Source organism: Cnephaeus nilssonii (genome assembly GCF_951640355.1).
Source record: "Cnephaeus nilssonii genome assembly, chromosome: 5".
Taxonomy (NCBI): domain Eukaryota; kingdom Metazoa; phylum Chordata; class Mammalia; order Chiroptera; family Vespertilionidae; genus Cnephaeus; species Cnephaeus nilssonii.
In genome coordinates this window covers 60,819,048-60,842,617 of record NC_137076.1, presented here as the reverse complement: position 1 = coordinate 60,842,617, position 23,570 = coordinate 60,819,048, and the positions used below count along the sequence as shown (strand labels likewise).

At 36.7% G+C, this 23,570-nt stretch overlaps 1 protein-coding gene across 3 annotated transcripts in view; it reads right to left on the bottom strand.

Moving 5' to 3' along the window:
• Nucleotides 1–23,570, bottom strand: part of ELF2 (E74 like ETS transcription factor 2) — a 93,831-nt gene that overhangs the window by 27,604 nt on the left and 42,657 nt on the right. Inside the window, exon 1 of one of the 3 annotated variants that reach the window (XM_079771714.1) lies at nucleotides 15,947–16,031. The exons of the other annotated variants lie outside the window; for them this stretch is intronic. The gene's annotated coding sequence lies outside the window, so the exon portion shown is untranslated. Of the gene's footprint in view, nucleotides 1–15,946; nucleotides 16,032–23,570 lie in introns of those variants that run through there. 3 annotated transcript variants of the gene reach the window in all.

The window sequence follows — 23,570 nt, the reverse complement described above, 5'->3', positions numbered from 1 at the left end:
GCCTAATTCCCCCTCTCCCTTTGAGTGTGGGCTAGACTTAATGGCTTACTTCTAACAAACAGAAGAAAGCTGAAGTGATGGGGTGTGACTTCAGAAATTGTCTGCTTGATCTCTTCCTTTTGAGTCACTCTCTCATAGGAAGCTCACTGCCATGTCTTGAGTATACCAAGTAACTCTGTGGAGAAGCCCATTAGGCAGGGAAAATGCCCTCCTGCCACCGGTCATGTGACAGAGCTACTAGGAGACAAAACCTGCAGTGCTAATAACCAAGCCTTCAGATGACTACAGCTTCCTGAAAGACCCTGAGTTAGAACCACGAGGATAACCCATTCCCCAAACCTTTACCTTGAAAACTACACAATATAATAAATGTTTATTGTTTAAGCTGCTAAATTTGGGGTAATATGTTAATCTGCAAAAGAGAATTAATACAGAAGGAAGGAGCAGTTTGAACTCCCAACTTGTGACATTTCACAGCTTAGATAAAGAAAGAACAGGGTAAAGTTTGTGAATGACCTTTAACTTTCAACTAGAGTCCCGAGCAGTTCTTTCCATTTCATAATTCTTTATAGTCTGGACATCAACTCTTCCATCCTCCAACCTCTCCATTTTGAAAACAAGTCTTCATAATATAACCATTATCATTAAAGTCTAATAATTAGATACCTTTGGCTAGTCCATGGATTTTATGATCCCTGTAGTAATCATGGTGGAAAAATTCTTGGGAGCTATATATATAAATATACAATTATTTCAAATACCATATAGGTTTTCAATGTTTTTTATTTTTAGCTTGCCCTGTTGAATTCATTTGTGTTTTCCCTTTATCTAGTGCACAGAATAAAAAAATGTTATGGTTGGAAAGGAGCCTAGAGACAATATCACCAAGAGATTTTTAAAAAATAAGGAACTTGAACATCACGATCTCTTTCCCTACCATGAATGAGATAATATATAACACTTAAAAAAACAACTCAGAATGGTGTGCTCTATCAGATACTAGTACAAACAAAGGATAAAACAGGCTTTAAAGTTTTAAAAAATTATAGGTAGGAGATATTCTATCCATTAATTTTTTTCTATAATTTGGGAGAAGAATGCCAATTTCCTATTTTAGTACTAAAAGCTCCTTAACTACCAATGGTAAAATTATTTGAGAATCACTGATTTAGTTCAATGACCTCATTTTACACATCAGGAAACTATGTGTAAAAGTTAAAATTTTGACCAAAGTTACACAGTATCTATGATTTCAAGGACAAAAATTCTACAAAACAATCTTCATCTATAAAGCTTATAAGTTATAAAATGGATAAAAAATTAAACCTATTTTACTATTATACATATGAATTATAAATTGCAAAATGGTTGTCTGGCTTTTTAATGTCAAAAGCTAAAGCAATAGATAAAGAGTCTGAGAAATATTTTTTAAATGGGAACAATTTTGAGCAGTGAATTGGTGGGAGAACATTAAGAGGAGGCCAAACAGCCTAAGCTTTTTTTTCTGATAAAACCAATCTAAGGATGAAATTCAAAGCTGGGGTATGATGTGTTGGGTATACTTACGGGGGGAAAAGGTTAAGAAAACTAAGCTACAAGAAAAACATATCTATCAAGAATAATAAACTGGAAATCAAGTGATTTAAGACCATTAAGTAAGGCCTGGTTCATCAACCCTGTAAGATAGACAATAGATTAGGAATGCAGTCTATAGCTTCACAAAGAAAAAAATGAATTCTGTCATATGTTTTATACTACTCTTTAATTCTCTATTTGCAGGATTTATTCTACTGTTTTAAGGCCAGGTTTTATAAAATATTATTAAAATAAAGATGTTTAAACCCATAGTCACATATTCATTCATTTATTCAACAAATAATAATCCAGCACTTACTTTGAGTACATTTCTGTTGTAGGGACCCATTAATACTACACCTGGTAGAGAAACCAAGATGGTGGCATAGGTAAACACCTAAACTGCTTCCTCGCACAACTATTTCAAAACTACAACTAAAAGACAAAACGGACATCATCCAGAACCACAGGAAGGCTGGCTGAGTGGAAATTCTACAACTAGAAGGGAAGAGAAAAGCACACTGAGACTCAGAGGAGCTGCAGGAGGCAGAAGTACTGAGACGTGCGCGCGGAGGGGACTGGCAACTGAGTGTGCGGCTGCCTTTCTCAAGCGGGAGGGAGACAAAAGCTCCCGACTGCGCTGAACTCCAGTTCTGGGCGAGACTCTGGGGACCCAGACTCATTCGGGGAGAAACTGGACTGTCTGGCAGCGGGCGGAACTCGAGGGCGACTTTCTCTCAGAGGTGCTTGCAGCGATTACCACGGGACACTGAGACACAGGGGCCTATTAGGGCAGGGCTGACGGGAAACTAATGCTGTCTGCTCCGCCCTGAGACTCCGCCCCATCCAAGCTGAGCACAGAGGCTTATGCAAGTCTAGTCTCATAAGGGTGTCTCCAGAACAGAAGTTCTCCCAGCGTAGACACAGCTGATCCTCACAGCCAATTGGCCTGGAGGTCAATTCTTCCCAGTGATACCAACAACAATCAAGGCTTAACTACAACAAGCCCACAAAGGGGTGCACCAAGAGTGTCCACCTCAGGTAACTGGGGAGACTGAGCCACTGGGCCCTATAGGACACCTAGCACACAAAGCCACTCTATCAACTCAGGGAAGCAGCCAAAATGCAGAGACAAAGAAACAGGTCACAAATGAAAGAAATGGAGGAAAGCAAACGACTGGATATAGAGTTCAAAACCACGGTTATAAGGTTTTTCAAGAATTTTCTAGAAAAGGCCGATAAATTTAGCGAGACCCTCGAGGATATGAAAAGGGCCAACTAGAAATTAAGCATACACTGACTGAAATAAAAAATATTATACAGAGATCTAACAGAAGACTAGAGGATCACAAGAATCAAGTCAAAGATTTGAAATACAAAGAAGCAAAAAACACTCATCAGGAAAAGCAAAAAGAAAAAAGAATCCAAAAATATGAAGATAGTGTAAGGAGCCTCTGGGACAACTTCAAGCATACCAACATCAGAATTATGGGGGTGCCAGAAAAAGAGAGAGAGCAAGATACTGAAAACCTATTTGAAGAAATAATGACTGAAAACTTCCCCCACCTGGTGAAAGAAATAGACTTACAAGTCCAGGAAGCGCAGAGAACCCCAAACAAAAGGAATCCAAAGAGGACCACACCAAGACACATCAGAATTAAAGTGCCAAGAGCAAAAGACAAAGAGAGAATATTAAAAGCAGCAAGAGAAAAACCGTTAGTTACCTACAAGGGAGCACCCATACGATTGTCAGCTGATTTCTCAACAGTAACTATGCAGGCCAGATGGGAGAAATATTCAAAGTGATGAATAGCAAGAACCTACAACCAAGATTACTCTACCCAGCAAAGCTATCATTCAGAATTGAAGGGCAGATAAAGAGCTTCACAGATAAGAAAAAGCTAAAGGAGTTCATCACCACCAAACCAGTATTATATGAAATGCTGAAAGGTATTCTTTAAGAAGAGGAAGAAGAAGAAAAAGGTAAAGATAAAAATTATGAACAGCAAATACATGTCTATCAACAAGTGAATCTAAAAATCAAGTGAATAAAAAAATCTGATAAACAATAAACTGGTGAATATAATAGAATCAGGGGCATAGAAAGGGAGTGGACTGACAATTCTTGGGGGGAAAGGGGTGTGGGGGATGCAGGAAGAGACTGGACAAAAATTATACACCTATGGATGAGGACAGTGGGGGTGGGTAAGGGCAGAGGGTGGGGTGGGAACAGGGTGGAGGGGAGCTATGGGGGGAAAAAGGAGAAACAATTGTAATAATCTGAACAATAAAGATTTATTAAATTTAAAAAAAGATTTATGAAATTAAAAAAAAATTCTACACCTGGTAGCACTAAATAATATGACAAAAGAAAAAAAATAAGCCTCCTCAATTCACAGAGAACATCCATTGAGGGTAAAATTTTTGGAGACAGTATAATATACAAAATAGCTTAGTGAATTTATACTATATTTTGAGCTACTAGACAGGAAAATTAAATTACTTATATGTATAAAAAAGCCTTTTTAAGACATGGGTTTTTTTAATAGGGGTCAAAAAAAGGTAAAATTTTGTTGGCTAAAATGTACATTTTTCTGAGAAGGACCATGGTTATTTTAAGATTCTGAAAGCAGTACATGATTTTACAAAGTTATTTTATCCTAAGTTATTTTGCCATATGCATTTATGGACCATGAAAACCTTATCATGAATAAGGATCCAGTATGGACCAATTTTGAGAATGAAGATTTGGCTTAGATTCATCTTTTCTGCATTTTACTTAGGTTATTCCTGGGCCAGACTCTCCTTGACCTTATTGATTCTTCATTTAATGGCAGAAAACACTGCTTCCAATTCTTGGCAGCCACTCCTAGAGAACTGTCAACTGATTATTGCAGCTAGTCTTTTCTAATGGATGATGAACAAACAAATGTTTTCAAATACCATTTATTAAGCACCCATATGTGCATGACACACTGCAAAGTGAGTTAAAAGAGTTAATAATATCTATATCTATCTATCTATAATAATAACCGGACGTCCTTCTGGACAAAGCCAGGGCTGTGAGGGAAGCCCGGGTCCCAGGGCGGCAGCCAGAGGGAAGCCTAGGTCCTGGGTGCCAGAGGAAAGCCGGTGCCGGCAGCTGGGGGAAGGAAGGCCTACTCTTGCACAAATTTCGTGCATCAGGCCTCTAGTATATATATATAAGCCTAAGCAACCGTTAGACCGGTAGCTATGACGTGCACTGACCACCAGGGAACAGACGCTCAACACACAGGCATGGAAACATGGAACAGACTGATGAATCTCAGAGGGAAGGGGGGAGTGGGGAGGGCGGGTAGAGATTAACCAAATATCTTATATGCATACTAGAGGCCCGGTGCACAGATTCCTTGGCTGGCCTGCAGAGATCGGGGCTGAAACCATCAGTCCTACATCCCCTGAGGGGTCCCAGATTGTGTGAGGGCACATGCCAGGCCAAGGTACCCCACCAGTGCACGAATATGTGCCCCCGGCCTCTAGTTTTAAATAACATTTAGGACAACTAATTTCAAGGACTTAGGTTCTTTATTATTATTAGAGAATGTTTAGTCTCTGAAAAAAAAAATTGTAATTCCTGTGAAACTTTACAAGGGTAATACATGATTCTTTTTAGCATATTTATGAAAAAAATTTATAATGGAGTTCTTAACTAAAACATTACAACTATACTCAAATTCTATCTTGATTGTTTCCAAAAGGAATATTCAGATTAGCTAATCTCCTTACCCCCCTGAAACACAGCTTCTGCACCCTACCCATTAAAAGGTGCTTCAAAGGTCAACACTGAGCTTTGTTGTGTGTTTTTTTTTAATGTTTTTATTGATTTTAAAGAGGAAGAGAGAGGGAGAAAGAGAGAGGGAAACATCAATGATGAGAGAGAATCATTGATCAGCTGCCTCCTGCATGTCCCCTACTGGGTATTGAGCCCACAACCCAGGCATGTGCCCTGACCAGGAATGGAACCGTGACCTTCTGGTTAATAGGTTGATGCTCAACCACTGAGACACACTGGCCAGGCAACACTGAGATTTTAATAAGTGCCAAACCCAGCAAAGTCCTCTTAGTCTTCACCTGACTCTACTTATCCAAACAAATGGCATTATTGACTACCCCATATTGAAATCCTTCACTTCATTTGATTTTCATTATAATCCTATATAATAAAAGGCTAATATGCTGATTGACCAAACAGCGGAACGACTGGTCACTGTGATGTGTTCTGACCACCAGGGGGCAGACGCTCAATGCAGGAGCTACCCCCTAGTGGTCAGTGTGCTCCCACAGGGGGAGCGCCACTCAGCCAGAAGCCGGGCTCACAGCGGCGAGCACAGCGGCAGTGGTGGGAGCCTCTCCTGCCCCGCAGCAGCGCTAAAGATGTCCGACTGATGGCTCCCGGACTGCAAGAGGGCACAGGCCGGGCTGAGGGACCCCTCCCCGAGTGCACAAGTTTCATGCACCAGGCCTCTAGTAAAATTATAAATTGTCTGGCTTTGTTTTTATTCCTATTTCTTTTCAGTTGATTTCACCCTTAATTCTGACTGCTCTCCCAAAGTGTCATCCTTAGACACCTTCTCTCTTCATTCTCTATTCTATCAAGAATGGTATCTAGCATCAGTTCAGCACCAAGGCTTTCAGTATTCTTTCTGTACTGACTAAAAAACCAGCATCTTCAGGCTTGACTTATTTATTTTTTTAGCTCTAAGTTCTAATTTCCAATTGTATGGTAAGCATCACTCTTTTAATCCTCACCTGAGGATGTTTTTACTGATTTTAGAAAGAGAGGAAGGGAGAGAGAGACAGACAGAAACATTGATGTTAGAGAGAAGTATCGAAAGGTTGACTCTTGACCAGGGTTCAAACCCACAACCTTTTGGTGTATGGGACAACGCTCCAACCAACTGAGCCACCTGACCAGGGCTAGTAAGCATCTTTATTTGGAAAACCCACTGATACCTAAAGGTCTTTTATCTACAAATCTCCCTTGTTTCATACTCTGTCAATGACATCACCATCATCCCAGGCTAGAAATGCATAACCTGTGTTTCTAATTTAAGAACTCATCTCATACAATTTTTGAGAAAGATTTAAAACATGCATGAAATTACAAAAACTAATGTAACAAACAGTCATATTCCCACAACACAAGACCAACTATTTTGTTATTTATGGCTTAAAGTAGTAACTTTAATATAGGTGAAGATAACATCTTTAACTACTACCTCCAGTCTTTATTCACCATTCCATCTCTCCAAAAGGAACCACTGACATGAGTTTTGTATATATTCTTCCAGTATATATTTTTTTAAACATATTTCTTTATTGTTTTCAGAGAGGAAGGGAAAGGGACAGAGAGATAGAAACATCAATGATGAGAATCATTGATCGGCTGCCTCCTGCATGCCCCCTACTGGGGATCGAGCCCACAACCGGGGCATGTGTCCTTGCCCGGAATCGAACCTGGGACACTTCAGTCCGCAGGCTGACGCTCTATCCACTGAGCCAAACCGGCCAGGGCCTTCCAGTCTATTTTTATACTTTTATGTTTTTGTGTATATATCTATTGTGTGTGTGTGTGTGTGTGTGTGTGTGTGTGTGTGTGTGTGTGTGTATCCCAGAATATATAGCATTGTTTTTGCTTTGGGTACATCAATGACATTATACTATATATGCCATTCTAAATTTTACTTTTTCCATTCAAGATTTATATTCTATACCTGTTGGTATAAGTAAATATAGCTATGCTTTTCAGATGCTACAAAGTATTCCAGTACATGAATTTACCCCATTTTATTCATCAAATTATCTACCAGTTGGAAAATAAAATTGCTTCAATTTTCACTTTTATAAACAATGTTGCAAAAAATCTTACCTAGGTTTTCTTAAGCATGTATGCTAGAGTCTCTCCACAGTATATACCTATAAATAGATTTTTTTGTTTCCAGCCAATAAACTGTGGGGTGGTTTGTTATGCAGCAATAGCTGATATAAGAAAGGAGTGATGGGTATCCCTTACTAGGCAAGTGGAAAAATGTGTTGGGTGTCTATCATGGAACATTGTGCAGCAGTTAGAAGCAACATTAGATATATACAAAGCAACATGGACATTAATGGATATTAAGGACAGTAATTACTTTAAAAAGTATGAAACAAAGTGAGATACATAATACCATTGTATAAATTTTAAATATATACCACAGGATATATACACTCAATACACTAAAAAATACCCATTAATCAAATTAAATTTGATGCTTATAGGGAGGAAGATGAGATTGTTGTATAGAGAAAGAGAATAAAGAAGAATAAATAAATCAACTGAAAAAAATAAAAAACAAGAGGGTATGAAATAAGGATCTACTTTTACTTTTCTCTATATAAAAAGCCAAGTATCCTAATACAATTAATTGAACAGTTCACCCTTTCCCACCGATTTAAATCACTGTATATTATATACCAGGTATATGGTACTCTGTTTCTGGGTTCTTTACTCTATCCTACACTAAATGAGCTATGGGCCAATAACATATTTAGATATTTTCTATAGTTTCAAAATCATGCTTTACAGATAGAAGGGCATGTACCCAGTTTATTCATTTCCAGAATTGACTAGACAATTTTTGGACCTTTATCTAAGAGTTTGTGAAATTCTACCAAAAACAAGTCCCCTTGGAATTTTCACTGGAATTGTACTGTATTTATAGATTTACTGGGGAATTAATAGCTTTAACATGTTTACTTGTCCATGTGTGTTTGTATTAAATGTTAAAGAAATAAAATAGTTTTGGTCTGTTTAGATTTTCTAATTTCCTCTTAAGGAATTTACATATATCTTCATTTATTTATGTCCCTCAATAAAAGTTAAATTCATGTTTTCATAAAGATATTGAATATTGTTAGATTTATCTCTAAATACTTAAGTTTTTCCTACTATTTTGAATGGGAATCTTTTTGTTTCATTTTCTGATTATTGCTCTTATAATACTGCAACCCTGATGAACACTAGTTTTAAAACCTATATATTCTCTTAAATTTTGTGTTAATTAAACCATTTGCAAATAACAATATTGTTTCTTCCCTTCTGATCTTTATGACATTTATTTCTTTTCCTTGTCTTATTTGTATTTGCTAGGAGCCCCAGTAATAATGCTAGTTAGAAAAGATGAAAGCTGGCATTGTTACCCCATTCATTATGATACTTGCAATCGATTTTTTAAAATGTTTTTATTGATTTTAGAGAAAGAGGAAGGGAGAGAGAAACATCCATCAGCTGCCTCCTGCAGCCCACTACTGGGGATAGACCCCAAACCCGGGCATGTGCCCTGACCAGGAATCGAACTGGCAACCTTTGAGACGATGCTCAACCGAGCCACACTGGCCAGGGCTAGATTTTGAAAAATGCCCTTTATCAAGTCCCAATCCTGATTAAGTCATTATCCTCAGAAGATGGTGAATTTTAACAAATGCTTTTTGGGATGTACTGAGATAATTATATTGTTTTTCTCCTTTAATTTATTCATGTGGTGAATTACATTAATAGATTTTCTAATCTTTGGCCTTTCTTGCCTTCCTAGTATGCATTTAGTCATTATGTATTTTTAAATCAGTGATTGATTTGGTTTGCTACTATTTAGTATATTTGTAGCTATGACCATACATAAATTTGCAACAACTTATTTTTTTTATACTGGGAGAGTTTTAAGGTTAAGGTTATACTAGAGTTGGATAACTTTTCCTTTTTTACTGTTTTCTAGATACTTTGTTTATGATAGGGATTATATATCCCTTAAAATTTTAGAATAGACCTCAGTCTGGATTTTATTTGAATGAGGTGATGCATATGTGAAATTACAGAACTTAAATGGTTATTCATCTGTTTAGATTGTCTATTTCTTTTTTAGTTATACGTAATTTATATTAATGTTTTTATTGATTTTAAAGAGAGGAAGAGCGAGGGAGAGAGAGGAAGGGTGGAGAGAAACATTGGTGTGAGAGAGAAACATGATCAACTGCCTCCTGCACGTTTCCTCAGGGATTGAGCCCAAAACCCAGGTATGTGCCCTGACTGGGAATCGAACTGGTGCACTGGAGAACACTCAACCAACTGAGTCACACCAGCCAGGGATATATATTTTTGTAATTGTCCACGTCATAAGTCTTTAAGTTCCTTGGCAATAGTTTGTTCACAGTATTCTCTAATAACTTTAAAACTCTCCATTCTGTTGATCATATTCTTGTTCATTATAGAACTCGTTTTTCCTTGATCTGTCTTTACAGTTTATCCATTTTTATTAACTTCATGGTTTTATTAATAATGTATTATTTTATTTTCTATTTCATTGAATATTGAGTTTTATTTATTATTTCTTTTTTTACTTAATTTGAATTTATTCTGTTGATTCTTTAACATCTAGCATTAAACATATGCTCATTATATCAATATTTCTTCCTTTTCAATAAATACATTTAGAGCTATTAAATTTCCATGAGTTCTGCTTAAGTCATATGTCAGATCTTTATATGCAATGCTCTCCTTGTTTTTAGCTGCATTTTATAATTATCATTTCCTCATTCATCCATTAATGAATTTTTATTTACCAATTTTATGACATATCTTTTCATTATTGACTTCTAATTTTATTACATTATGATGAAATAATATTTTAATGATGCTGATATTCTGGACATTGCTGAAATTCTTCTATGACCTAGTCTAGTACACAGTTAAAAACTGATGTGTGTGTGCGTGTGTATATACATATATACATATATATATATATATATATATATATATATATATATATATATTAATATTACAAGATTGTATTTACTGGGTTAGGCACAATGTTCAATATATCTCCAGTTTATGAAAGTTGCCAGTCCTGTGGTTCAGTTCTTTGATGCCATTTTTTAATTTTGTTTCTGCTTGATTTTTCAGCTTTGATAGAGATGTATTCAAGTCCCAATGTTTTGTAGCATGCCCATTTCTCTCTATAATTCTGAAAGTTTTTGCTTTAAATAGTAGTTCAAAGTTATGTTGTTAGATGAATATAAGTTTATGATGATTATTTTCTGGATTGTTTCTTTTAGTAATTTGAAGAGTATCTCAATGTCCAAATTCAAAGATTTTCACCCTAAATTCTATTTTATTTTATGATGCCAGCTTCCTTTGGTATTTTTCTGATGAATGTATTTTTCCATTCTTCCTATTTGATTTTGTTTTGTGTACCTGTTAAAAACAGCACACAAAACATGTTAATATCACAATAGGTGATTTTAATACAATTTCTGATGTTTGGTACTTATTTCTACTATCTTGATTTAGGATTTTAAAAATTTTTTTAATTGATTTTTAGAGTGAGGAAGGGGAGGAGAGAGACAGACAGACATTGATGTGTGACAAAAACATTGATTGGTTGCCTCCCCGTACGTGCTTGACTGGAGACGAACCCGCAATCTGAGTATGTGCCCTAATCTGGAATCGAACCTGCAACATTTTGGTGTACAGGATGACGCTCCAACCAACTGAGCCACACCGTCCAGGGCTTGATTTATTATTTTTATTTCCAGAATTTTTATCCTTTGTTGCCCCTTGTTAGACTGGTCAAGTTTACTGTATTCTTTACCTACCTCCCCTTCTCCCAATGTAGTATTTTGGAAGCTATGTCTTCTATTTCTATTATTTTAGTATGCTCTAGTTGCTTAAAATAAATGTCCTTTTCACTTCTTGTCTTCTCCAGATCATGTTTCACACAGTTCGTATTTTATTCAACGGCCACCACAACTTGGTTGTACTCTGCCTTTCTAGCCTTTTCTCTCTCAACCGTGTATCTCCACAAAGTCTCATCTCAAGTTAAATTATTCGTCAGTCTCCAAATAAAATACAAAATTCCTGGCATTCTGTTCTGGTTCACAATGTCTTCTCATTCACTCCCTCCTCATTCAACAAACACTTTACTGAAATCCTACTTGGTATCTTGGCTCTAAGCAATACCAGTAAACACACTGGATATGGTCTCTGGCTGTATGAAATACTGTGAGGAAACATTAAACATAGACACAAATATATATATTCATGAGTAAAACTTCATGAACACATGATTTCAGATAAGTGACCTGTAACTGCCTCCCACCTTCCACTGGATTTTCCAACTGCAGTCCCTGGAGTGCACAGATACCACCAGGTGGCACCAAACCCCAGCCACACCTTAGACTCATTAGATACCTCGGTCTGAACCCTGGAGCCCATTCCACACACACGTCTTCCTTCACACAAGACAGACTCGGGTCATTTCATTAAACTCACAATAATGCCATTTTTCATACATTTGAATATATTAAAATATTTACCACCTTAGAGTGGGAGTTTACTGTATCACAAGTTGTAGCTGAGGCTATGACAAAAATAACACAACAGTCCTAAGTGAGATAGAAGAGTATTAACTAAAGCCTCTCTCTCTGAGAAAGTGACATTCAAACTGAGATCTAAGTGAGGAAGAGGAGTTAGAAGCTGAAAAATGAAAAGGCGTATGTTCCAGGGAAAAAACAAAACACCTGCGTATGTGAGCGCCCTTGTGAAGGTATAAGAAGGATTAATGAAAAGGAGAAAGATAACAGTGTTCGGATGGGGGGGATGCTATAATTAATCATAAATACCTCTGAGCTTGGGCTCTGGAGCTCTCCTTACTAAGTTTAAATCCTTGCATCGCCACTTAAACAGACATCTAGCCTTGGACAAGTTATTCAGCCTAGGGTTGTTGAGAGGATTACATATGATATGTAAAACCCTAAAAACTATTCCTGGCCATATAGTAAAGAAACTTCAAATGTTAGGAGTTTTGTTGTTGTTGTTGCTAGATAGCTGAGAAGAGCCAAATTATTCAGTGTCTTAAAATATCCTGAATATCATCCTAAGTGTAATTAGAACCCACTGAAAGTTTTTATGGAAGTATTATGACTCAATTTATAAACATATATTTTAAGTCACTTTGGCTATTATGTGAAGAATGGATTGTTTGGGGTGGTAGGAAGAAGGGAAAAGAGTTCAAACAAGAAAACCAATTAGAAGGCCAAAGGACAACGCAGTAGCTCATACGAAAAATAACTTCAACTTCGACTAGGCTAGTAACGATGAAGATGGGAAGAAATTGGTAGATTCAAGATATACTGTGGAGGCACACTTGACATGATTTGGCAATGGACTAGGAATTAAGGCAGAAGAAGGTATAAATGACGACTTCTCAACCAGAAAAAAACCTTGCAATTGACCAAGATTCTTTACCTATAAAACTTCAGTCAGGCTCCTGAACCTTCTCCTAGGCCCCTCTGTACAGGGGATACCTAGGCCCCTCCTAAAATCCAGTTTTATCAAAAACCAGGCTGCCTGGCCAGTGTGGCTCAGTGGTTGAGTGTTGACCTATAAACCAGGAGGTCACAGTCTGATTCTGGGACAGGCACATGCCCAAGTTGCAGGCTCAATCCTCAGTGTGGGGAGTGCAGGAGGTAGCTGATCGATGATTCTTTCTCATCATTAATGTTTCTATCTTTCTCTCCCTCTCTGACTCTGAAATAATTAAAAATATATATTTTTTTAAATGGTGAGATTTCTAAGTGCTTAATCCCATTTGATTTGCTCCTCTGCCCCTAACCCAGAGTCCTTAACTGTCAACTATGCCCTTAGGATGAAATTTAAATATGACCTACCACTAAATTTGCATAAAAAATACTTTAAAATTCAAACAGCCCAGCCCCGGTGTGGCTCAGTGGTTGAGTGTCGACCTATGAACCAGGAGGTCACAGTTCAGTTCCCAGTCAGGGCACATGCCAGGGTTTCAGGCTCCATCCCCAGTGTGGGGCATGCAGGAGGCAGCCAATCAATGATTCTCTCTCATCATTGATGTTTCTATCTCCCTCTCCCTTCCTCTCTGAAATCAATAAAAATATATATATATTTTTAAAAATTCAAACATATGGAGGCTAAATAAAAAGGGAAAAAAAAACTCTTAAAAGGCTTCCCACTGTCCTAAAGATAAGGTCCCATAAATGGATACAAAGTTTACCAAGCCCTCGGCAGTAAGACATTTTTTAACCTCTTCAGCATCACCTTAATCTCTTTACCTTCGCATAATCCATATTCTAGCTACACTCAATTCCTTTCTGCAATTCAAACAGGCCAGGTTCTCCTTCCCGGAGACTTTCAACCATGCTACTCTCAGCTTGGCTAATAACTTCAAACCCTTCTAATCTGTTTAATGTCAGTCCCTCAGGGAGGCATTCCCCTGCTGTATACTCTTATAAACCTTTCATTAATCCCATCATTAACACTCATCACATTTTATTGTGTTTCACTGTTCACCTTCTCCACAAAGCTGAAAGCCTGGCAACGCCAGGGTCTTGTTTACCACAAGGTACGCAGCTCTGAGCCCGACAAGCTGCAAGTCCTGAGCAAGAGCTGGCAGAGGATGAATGAATGTGTGAATTTCATGCGGACAGGTTTTGAAGTTCTTATTTGTACATCTAAGAACCTTAAGCATCCCTTCTTGGCAACACCTGCAACCTTGTGTGCCACCCTTTTAAAATTATGATTGGTCTTTGGTCTTCTCCTCTGTCTGAATTAATAAAGCTGTATTATTTAGGCACATTGTTATATAGTAAAATTGTTACCTAGTGTGTGTTTTTTAAGTCTGAGGAATAGATTCGACTAGTTTCCAAAACCAAACAAACATGCTTTAATAATCTATTTCCCAGACATACTTATCATTCCCTTTATGTAAAATAAAGAAGTTTTTCTTGGAAAGTATACAAATACCATTTAAAATCAGTCTTTTTCAAATCTGCTTTACTAATTAACAGGGTAGCTAATTTTTTGCTGTTGGCCACTACTTTCTTTTTCACATAGTTAACAATCTGTAAAACATATATTCAAGTACACTAAAAATCACTGGCTATTTTAAAGAGCCTTTGAAGGATTCTGTTTTAAAATAGTAGTTTAGAAAGCAGCTTTATTTTACCTTATTTTTAGATCATAAAATCCAATTAAAATGTGACAATTATGATAAAACTATTGACTTAAGTAAATGTGTTATACTAAAATATTTTTTTAACTTCTATACTCTCCATAATTTAATACTATGGTTATTTTGTATAGTTTTACACAATACAGTTAAATAATTTTTTAAATTAAATACCCTCTTAAAAGACAGTAAAGAATTTAGAGATCTTAGATCAGGGGAGGATGAAGAGAGTAAAGGGGATCAAATATATGGTGACAGAAGGAGACTAGACTTGAATGGTGAGCACACAATGGAATATAATATATTACAAAATTGTGTACCTGAAACTTCTATAATGTTATTAATCAATGTTACCTCAATAAATCTATTTTTTAAAAAAAGAATTTAAAGATCTTAATCAAGATAGAGACTTCCGCAATATCAACTCATTTCCATTTTTCATAAACCTGATATTTTAATGTCTAATTTCCAAAAAAATGAAAATGTCATGATTCATATAATTGCATAATATATTTTATTAATTCTAAGATATACATTTTTTCACATTTTGACAACTCTAAAATCAGAATGTATCTTACAACTGATGGTCTCCTAAAATATTAAAACTTTTCTCTAATAATGCTTTCTAACTGATCTAAATCACAGTACAATTATAATTCAAACAATTCTAGATCAAAACTAAATGAACTTAAGATTCACATTTTTATGTTTTTAGGAAACTAGTGATTAGGCTAAACTCAAAAAAATAGATAACTGGAAGAAAATGCTTCAAAAAATTTTAGGAAAATTCTAGATTAGAAGCAGAAATAGCAGAAATGAAAATTTTAAAAGAGGCTCGAAGTCCGGCTGGTGTGGCTCAGGGGATTGAGCGCCGTCCCTTGGACCAAGAGGTCCTGCGTTCAATTCCTGGTCAGAGCACATGCCTGGGTTGCAGGCTCAATCCCCAGTAGGGGGCGTGCAGAAGGCAGCCAATGGATGTCTCTCATGAACGTTTCTATCTCTCTCTCTCCCTCTCTCTTCCTCTCTGAAATCAATAAAAGTATACATATATATGTTTTAAAAGGCTTGAAGATGTTAAGTGGTGGCTTCTAAGAAAGTGAAGATATGAAAAGCCCTAGAGGTTTATCTATAAAAGAAACAAATGTTAGAAACCTGCAAACTGTTTAAGAGGAAAAATACTATATAATGTTTATTTCTCCTTCCTTCAGGAGGAATGAATCATTTTTACCCTTCAAACAAAAATATGGTATAGGTAGTTGAAATAATTGTAATTAAATGTAAAATTGTAAATATTCTTAATAAATTAAAAACCAACCTACCAGCATTGTCTTCTTTCTGGCTCAATCTGTTTCCCCTTCAGGTAATCCTAGGATAGGGGCTCCTTTTCAGATGCCCAGTTTTTCATGTCGATCTTCTACCTCCCTGTGGCAACAATATTTTCTAATTAAAAGAGTCCTTTTGTGCCACAGGGAGGATTTCTGATGATATAACAAATACAAAAATTGTCACAGCTCATCATGAAGCCAACTTAGTTTGAGATTCTTCAAGAAAGAAATTGGACTCCTTATTTTTCAAGAGAGAAATCTGTTTTTATTTTCTTAAACTGCATTTTTAAAAACCTAATCTTCCACTTATTTTTTTAAAAGTACCGCTTTCATGTTGAATTGCATGAAAATTCTTATATCATTCATCTGCCTTTTCAACTAATGCCTAAACACAATTTTGTTGACCACAAAAGAAATTTTCTAAGTTTTCTTGATAATTACTTTATTTTACCTGGTTAAAAACCAAAGTTCTGTTCCCAATGATCAGAAGGGGGAAGGGGGAAACTACTAGACACCTTTCAGTCAATGTTTGTTCATAAGGATTAGTAATTCTACTTGCATTACATAACATAATGGTAATTATGCTTAAAAGAACATTGGGGGGAAAAGGGCCAGCAGGAAGTGTAGAAAAGCAGCAATTACTGTCCTCTCGCTGGTAAGATTATGGGTCATTTTCACTGTTTGTTTATTCTTTGCAATATGTACTTCTCAAATTTTCCAATGAGCATGCATGTGCTTTCATTGTAAGAAAAAAGAAAACTTAGGTGTAAGCAAGAATGATGAAAACCTAATGAGATTTTAACATGATAATAATTTCAGCCTGACAACATGGTTTTGATGTATTTTAGGTGACCACATTAATTTTTTTTTGGATATCTATATTTTTATATTTTAAATAACTCCTATAAGGTAGTCAATATTTAGCATATAAACAAAAAAATTAAAGATTTTACAATGATGGTTCTTTTTTACGTGTTTTTAAAAATATATATTTTTATTGATTTCAGAGAAGAAGGGAGAGGGGGAGAGAGAGAGAGATAAAAATATCAATGGTGAGAGAGAATTATTGAACGGCTGCCTCCTGCACGCCCCCTGCTGGGGATTGAGTCCGAAACCCAGGGATGTTCCCCTGACCAGAATCAAACCTGGGACCCTTCAGTACACAGGCCAATGCTCTATTCACTGAGCCAAATCAGCTAGAGCTTAGGTATTTCTTTAAAATATGTTTTAATTGATTTCAGAGAGAGAGAGAGAGAGAGAAACATCAATGATGAGAAAGAATCATTGATCAGCCGCCTCCTGCACACCCCTACTGGGGACCTAGCCCAAAAACCCAGGCATATGCCCTGATCTGGAATCGAACCATGACCTCCTGGTTCATAGGTCGACACTCAACCACTGAGCAACACCAGCTGGGCTAGATGGTTCATGCTTATACTGCAATATAAATCAAAACTCAATTTGTTTCAGTCTGTACTTCCTAACAGCTATGTATAATACAATACACTACATTACATACCATATTTGAAAAAAATTAAAAATATTATTTCTGTCTTCAAGGGACTTATACACTCACTTTGAAAACAAAAGGAGTATGTACACAAGAACAGTATAAGAAAGTAAATGATCAGCCCTAGCTGGTTTGGCTCAGTGGATAGAGCACTGGCCTACAGACTAAAGGGTAGCAAAGTTTGATTCCGGTCAAGGGCACGTACCTCAACGGTCTAACAGAAGATCAGGAAAGGAAATATTTAATGTAGGCCACAATCTCTATGGAAAGTTTCATGTAGTTGGGCCTTAAAGACTGGTTAATACCTGAACACATTCTTGAGAGAAAACTATTTGACCAAAAGCTCAAAAGCATAAAGTCCATGCCAGGGGCAGTAAGAAAAACAGCAAGAATACAGTGTTTCAATAGATAAGAAGGCCAGATTAAGAAGGAGCTATTTCTGGATGATTCTGTGGGTCACTGAATTTGGCAGAGGAGTGGCCTTTGAAATCTGATAAACAAAGAGCTTCAGGAGAATGATAAATGTAGTTGCCAAACAGTAAGTTAAGAAAGGAATGATGAGCAAAAAGTACAAACTGGAGGTACAAAGCATTTGGTTTTTTTTAACAAGTGGAAGTGAAAAAAAGAGAAAAATATAACAGAGAAGTAAACAAATGCTCTGTTTTAATGTATAAAAGACCTTTTCCATATTTGAAGGCACATGGAAAGATGTTAATGAAGTTAAGAGAATACTTATGGAGCACTTACTACATCATAAGCACTATGTTTTATATGTTTATTTTATGTAATGCTCACAACCCTGATGTCCTGTCCTATGTTAAGACAGTGAAACAGGCTCTGAACAGATTAAATACTGCCAAATAAGTGATAAAGTGGAAATCTTAAACCAGGACTAACGAAGCCAGCTAATATTCTTCCCTTTCCTACTGATGAGAGCTACTTAAAAGGCTAAAAAGAAAAAAAGAAAAAAGCTCAGGAATATCTTCCACTACTCTTTAGCTTCTTCATGTTCCTTGAAATGTAAACATTCCCTAAGGTTAATTCCTTAATTCTGTGTTTGGTTCTCGATCATAGAGAGACAATATAGAATTTAAATATCTTCTCCCCTGGGGAAATCTCTCAAATACCTTTCGCCCTGGAGATTGCATTTATTTCCATGGCTTCAATGAGAATGATTCCCAAATCAGTTGCTGCTTGGCCTTTCTTTACTAAGCTTCAGTGGTACTAAATGGCTTCCACTTGCTCCTCCCGATCTAGTCTCCACCTTTCTTCACTCTGCTGTCTGTCCCAGGAGGCTGACTGCATCAACAGAACTCCCCTGGGTTCAGACTGGGTTTGGTCAACGGAGGTCTTGAAAGGGGATTGATTAGAGGGATGAAGGGGAATAAAATTAATGTTCCTTAAATTATCCTAATTTGAATATGCCATCTCTTTTGTGATGGGACCCTGACTATCCATTTGTCAGGATCCTATCTTTAAATACCTGAATATGTCCCTGTAGGTGCTCTGCTTCAACTCAAAATCAACACGCCTATTACCAAATTTACCTGTTTCCTGAAACAATCTTGCCTTCCTCAAAACCATACACGACACTATCACTATCACTTAGTGTAAAAAAAAAACAAAACTGAGTAATATCTTAACTAAGCCTCTCTCTTTAATCTGTCATGTTTTGTTAGACTTTATATAGTAGTATAGCCTATATATGCCCCTTCTGTTCCTATTACTTCTAACCTTGTTTTAATATTTCTCAAGTTATCCCTTGACGCAACAGCTAGCCTTTCTGCCTCATTTTCCCCCTACCACTCAAAATTTCTCAAATATTTCTGCATTTTATACACCTAATGACTAACTCTTGGGTTCAAATCACAATCTAGTCACAATTCATAATGGAACCTCCTGTCAATGTCTTATTTACTCAGTATCATCTAAACAAACCTTGAGCTCTAGCCAGTTTGGCTCAGTGGATAGAGCGTCGGCCTGGGTACTGAAGGGTCCTGGGTTTGATTCCAGTCAAGTGCATGTACCTCAGTTGCAGGCTCCTCGCTGGCCCGGGCCCTGGTCCAAGCGCATGCAGGAGGCAACCAATCGATATGTTTCTCTCACATACATGTTTCTCTCTATCTTTTCCTCTCTATTCCACTCTCTCTAAATAAAACTCAATGGGAAAATGTCCTCGGGTGAGGATTAAAAAAATAAATAAACCTTGAACTTTAATATCCCACCCATTTATTAAAGACATTTCCCTTAGTCTAAAGTGCCTTTTGCCTACTTCCTATCTGTCCATCTAAATCCTACCAAGTATCCTCCTTCTTCACTTTGTCTAAAACATTCCCTAATCCTGTAAATTGAACTTTTCTTTGAAACATGTTGAAAACAGTGCCTTTGCACATAAAAAATGCAAAGTACTTATTAATATATTCTCATAAATTTAAGTAAAATTTAAGTGCAGGATGAAGAGGCAGAGAGCCTAAACAGCTCAATCTTCTCAGACAAGTCTTAAAAGATTTCTATCAAAACTTATCTATTACTAGTAGCCCTGCACACCAGTAGCTCTCTGCGGGGCCTGGCCGCTCCGTACCCATTGCCCAGAGGCTCTCCGCGGCCCAGAGGCCCATCTGCACCCCGGCCTGGTCAGAGGCCCATCCGCGGCCAGGCACAGAACGCTTGCCTCATCGCCACGGTAACAAAGCAAGCATTCCACCAGGTCGCTCACGCTGCCTGTTTTCAGCGGCCGCCCTGCCCCCAGACTGGGGAACTCCGGCGGGGCTGAGAGGACTGGGTGCCTCCATCCTGTGGCTATGGGCGTCACCATCTTTGTGACGGAGTGGCAGTTAATTTGCATATTACCCTTTTATTAGCTAGGCTTGCCCTGGCCAGGAGCTTCATCCTGATGCACCAAGGTTGCAGGTTCAATCCCCAGTCAGGGCACATACAAGAATTAGCCAATGAATGCAAAAATAAGTGGAACAACAAATCTCTCTCTCTCTCACTCTCAAATTAATAAATAAAAATTTAAAAAGCTATCTGTTATTAATTGCACTGGCATAAACTTATTACTTTTAAAATAGTAATCTGTAACAACCTTTTAAAATTTACAGCCATATAATATACATATATTTTGAGTAAACATAAAAACTGCATTTTCCAATCTTAGTATGGAATTCAAGAGATTCCTCTCCACCCCCAACTCACCCCATCAGTCTCAGGAACAGCCTCCAGAACTGGTAGAGCCTGCAACCCCTGACAGAGGTATTTCCTGCCCGCCATTCAAGACCACCTTCAGCCAGACTGCATTGCTAGTCTTCAAAGGCTCTTTATGATTACTAACCCTAAGTAATCATCAAAAAGCAGTTTATAGATTTACATGAATATGCCTACTTTTAAAGTTTCAAAACATATTTGATTTTCCCTATAAATTTTAGGAAACAATTATAATTACATATAAACTCTGTGAGAAAAATGTAGACTTTTAGTCTATAATTACACCTAACAAAATTAGAAATTATTTTATTCACAAAATAATAAAAATGGCTAAACATGTATTGTTATATGATTACAGTACTCCTGCCTGGATGACATCATGTTTCTCGTGTGGATTCATATATATGGATATATAGGAATAAAAGGAGAAAAACTTATTGTAAACATGCAGAGAATTGACATACAACTCAATTAGTATAATTACGAACATGTTTAAATTTATGTATTTTTATTGATTTCAGAGAGGGAGAGAGAGAGAGAAAAATCAATGATGAAAGAGAATCATTGATTGGCTGCCTCCACTGGGGATTGAGCCCACAATCCGGGCATGTGCCCTGACCAGGAATCAACCATGACCTCCTCATTCATAGGTCGACACTCAAGCATTGAGCCACACCAGGCTAATTATGAACATTTTTAAATGTATATTACCTAAGTTATAATATAGGAACATTTCAGGAAGTGTTCCCTAGATGTACAAAAGGAAATCTTATTCTGTATTTATCTCATTTCCACCAATTCCCCAAATAAAACCTGATATAACTATTTTATAAATATTCCTTTGCTTTTCTTCCCACTCAGTTTCTCCAAAATTTACAGGTATCTGGAATTTTAGTGAAAACTTTATACCATGAGAAATGAGCCTGATCCTACTCCACTACTCAAAAGGAAACATGCATTAGGACAAATCATAACAACCTTCATTCATTTTGTATACATTCTATATGTTAGCTGTCAGAAGAACGAAAATTTAGTCAGATTTTAACTCATTTAAAAATGCATTTGATTCTTTAAATAAAAACAAAATTAAGCTCTGATGAACTATTCTAAACTAATCTATATATATTACCCATCCTTATAAAGTTATTAAAAATCCATGAGCTATAGTATTGTCAAATAAGTCAGTATATTATAGACTCATTCCATGGTCTGCATGCCTTATGATGAATAAATACAAGTGTTTTAAATTGTGGCGATTAAAGATGTATGTGCCAGCAGTTTTCAGTATAAATTTGGCATTGCCTTTTTAAAACAATTAATCTGCATTCTAAGTTTTACAGTGTTGTTCTGTAAAGAGAGAGACAAGAATAATTATACTATACTAACCTTTATTTTTAGAATAAAGCAAGCATAGATTTCATTAAAAATTCACGAGCCAGTATGTAATTAAAAATTAAGATGAACCCTAGCCAGTTTGGTTCATTGGATAGAGCGTCGGCCTGTGGACTGAGGGTCTTGGGTTCGATTCTGATCAAGGGCACATACTTGGGTTGCAGGCTAGATCTCCGGCTCCAAAGTCAGGGTGCACGCGGGAGGCAACCAGACAATGTGCCTCTCTCACATCAATGTTTCTCTCTCTGTCTGTCTCTCCTCCCTTCCACTCTCTCTAAAAATCAATGGAAAAAATATCCTTGGGTGAGGATTAACCAAAAAAAAAAAAAAAAATTAAGATGAACTTCTCAGTACACTTAGACTATTTTAGAATTATGTGAGTTATTTACTAACATTTCCTTTTAGTATTAAAATAAATAAATCTAAAAAAATGTCATCAAGTGTTCAAAAACCACTTTTAAAATATCATAAAAATAGCTATTACTTTACCCAGACTTTGTATATCCTCCTTTTCAATATCACAATCACTCATATCTCTGCCTTGCAAATGATATCATCACCCTCAGAGTTAAAGACCAAGAAAATCAAATACCTTTAGTGGATTATATTTGCTTCCTATTTGGAATTGTTTTTATCTAAGTAATTTAAATTAATGAAGCACTGGCCACCAACTGCACAACCAATAAGATTTGGCCAACGTGCTCTGATATTTTAATGTGATAAATATTTTGTGGTAAAACAATGTTCTACTGATGCAAACTTGGCACTGTAGTTTTCATTTGTTATAATTTCTAATTTGCTACTAAAATCATAGCCTTCCTTATGCTTTTGAACATTTTACAGAAATTTCACACAAATTCTACTTTTTTCATTCAATTTTACCTATTAAGACTTTCTGTTCTTATACTATTAGTTTTCTGTTTAGTTATGCTCCTATAATAAAATCAGTTTCAACAGCTACTTCATCATGCATAATACTGTTAGCTGTTCTTGCTTATTGTTTTCCTCAAGAAGAAAATTCATCTCTGCCACTAGACTTCTACCTTCTATCTGGAAAACTCTCCAAACTCTCAGAAAAACACATGTATCTTCCTGCCACTTGCATTATCTACCATAAATCAAGTACCAGCACAGACTACAGTCACCACGCCCATCTAAAATGTTTGGCAACCTGTTCTGAAAATGAATCGGTCACCAAGTCACCTGGGGTTTGCTGGCATTGTTGTTGCCATCGCTCTGAAGCTCTGAAGAGCAAGGGAGCTTCCAATCCCTTAGCTCAACAACAAATAAGGCCGGAGGAAGAACAGCCTTCAGCTGGAAGAAGCTAGCAGTGCTACACAGTGCTCCTGGGCCTCCGCAAGCGGCAAGACGTCCAATTCTCACAATGTTTAATCGTGAGACTTGGCTACATTTACAGGAATTTATCGAAATGCTTACGAATTTTTACTAGAATTGTACACCAAGCGTAAGGATTCTTTTTCACCATTAATAGCCAAAGATAAATTTTAATGT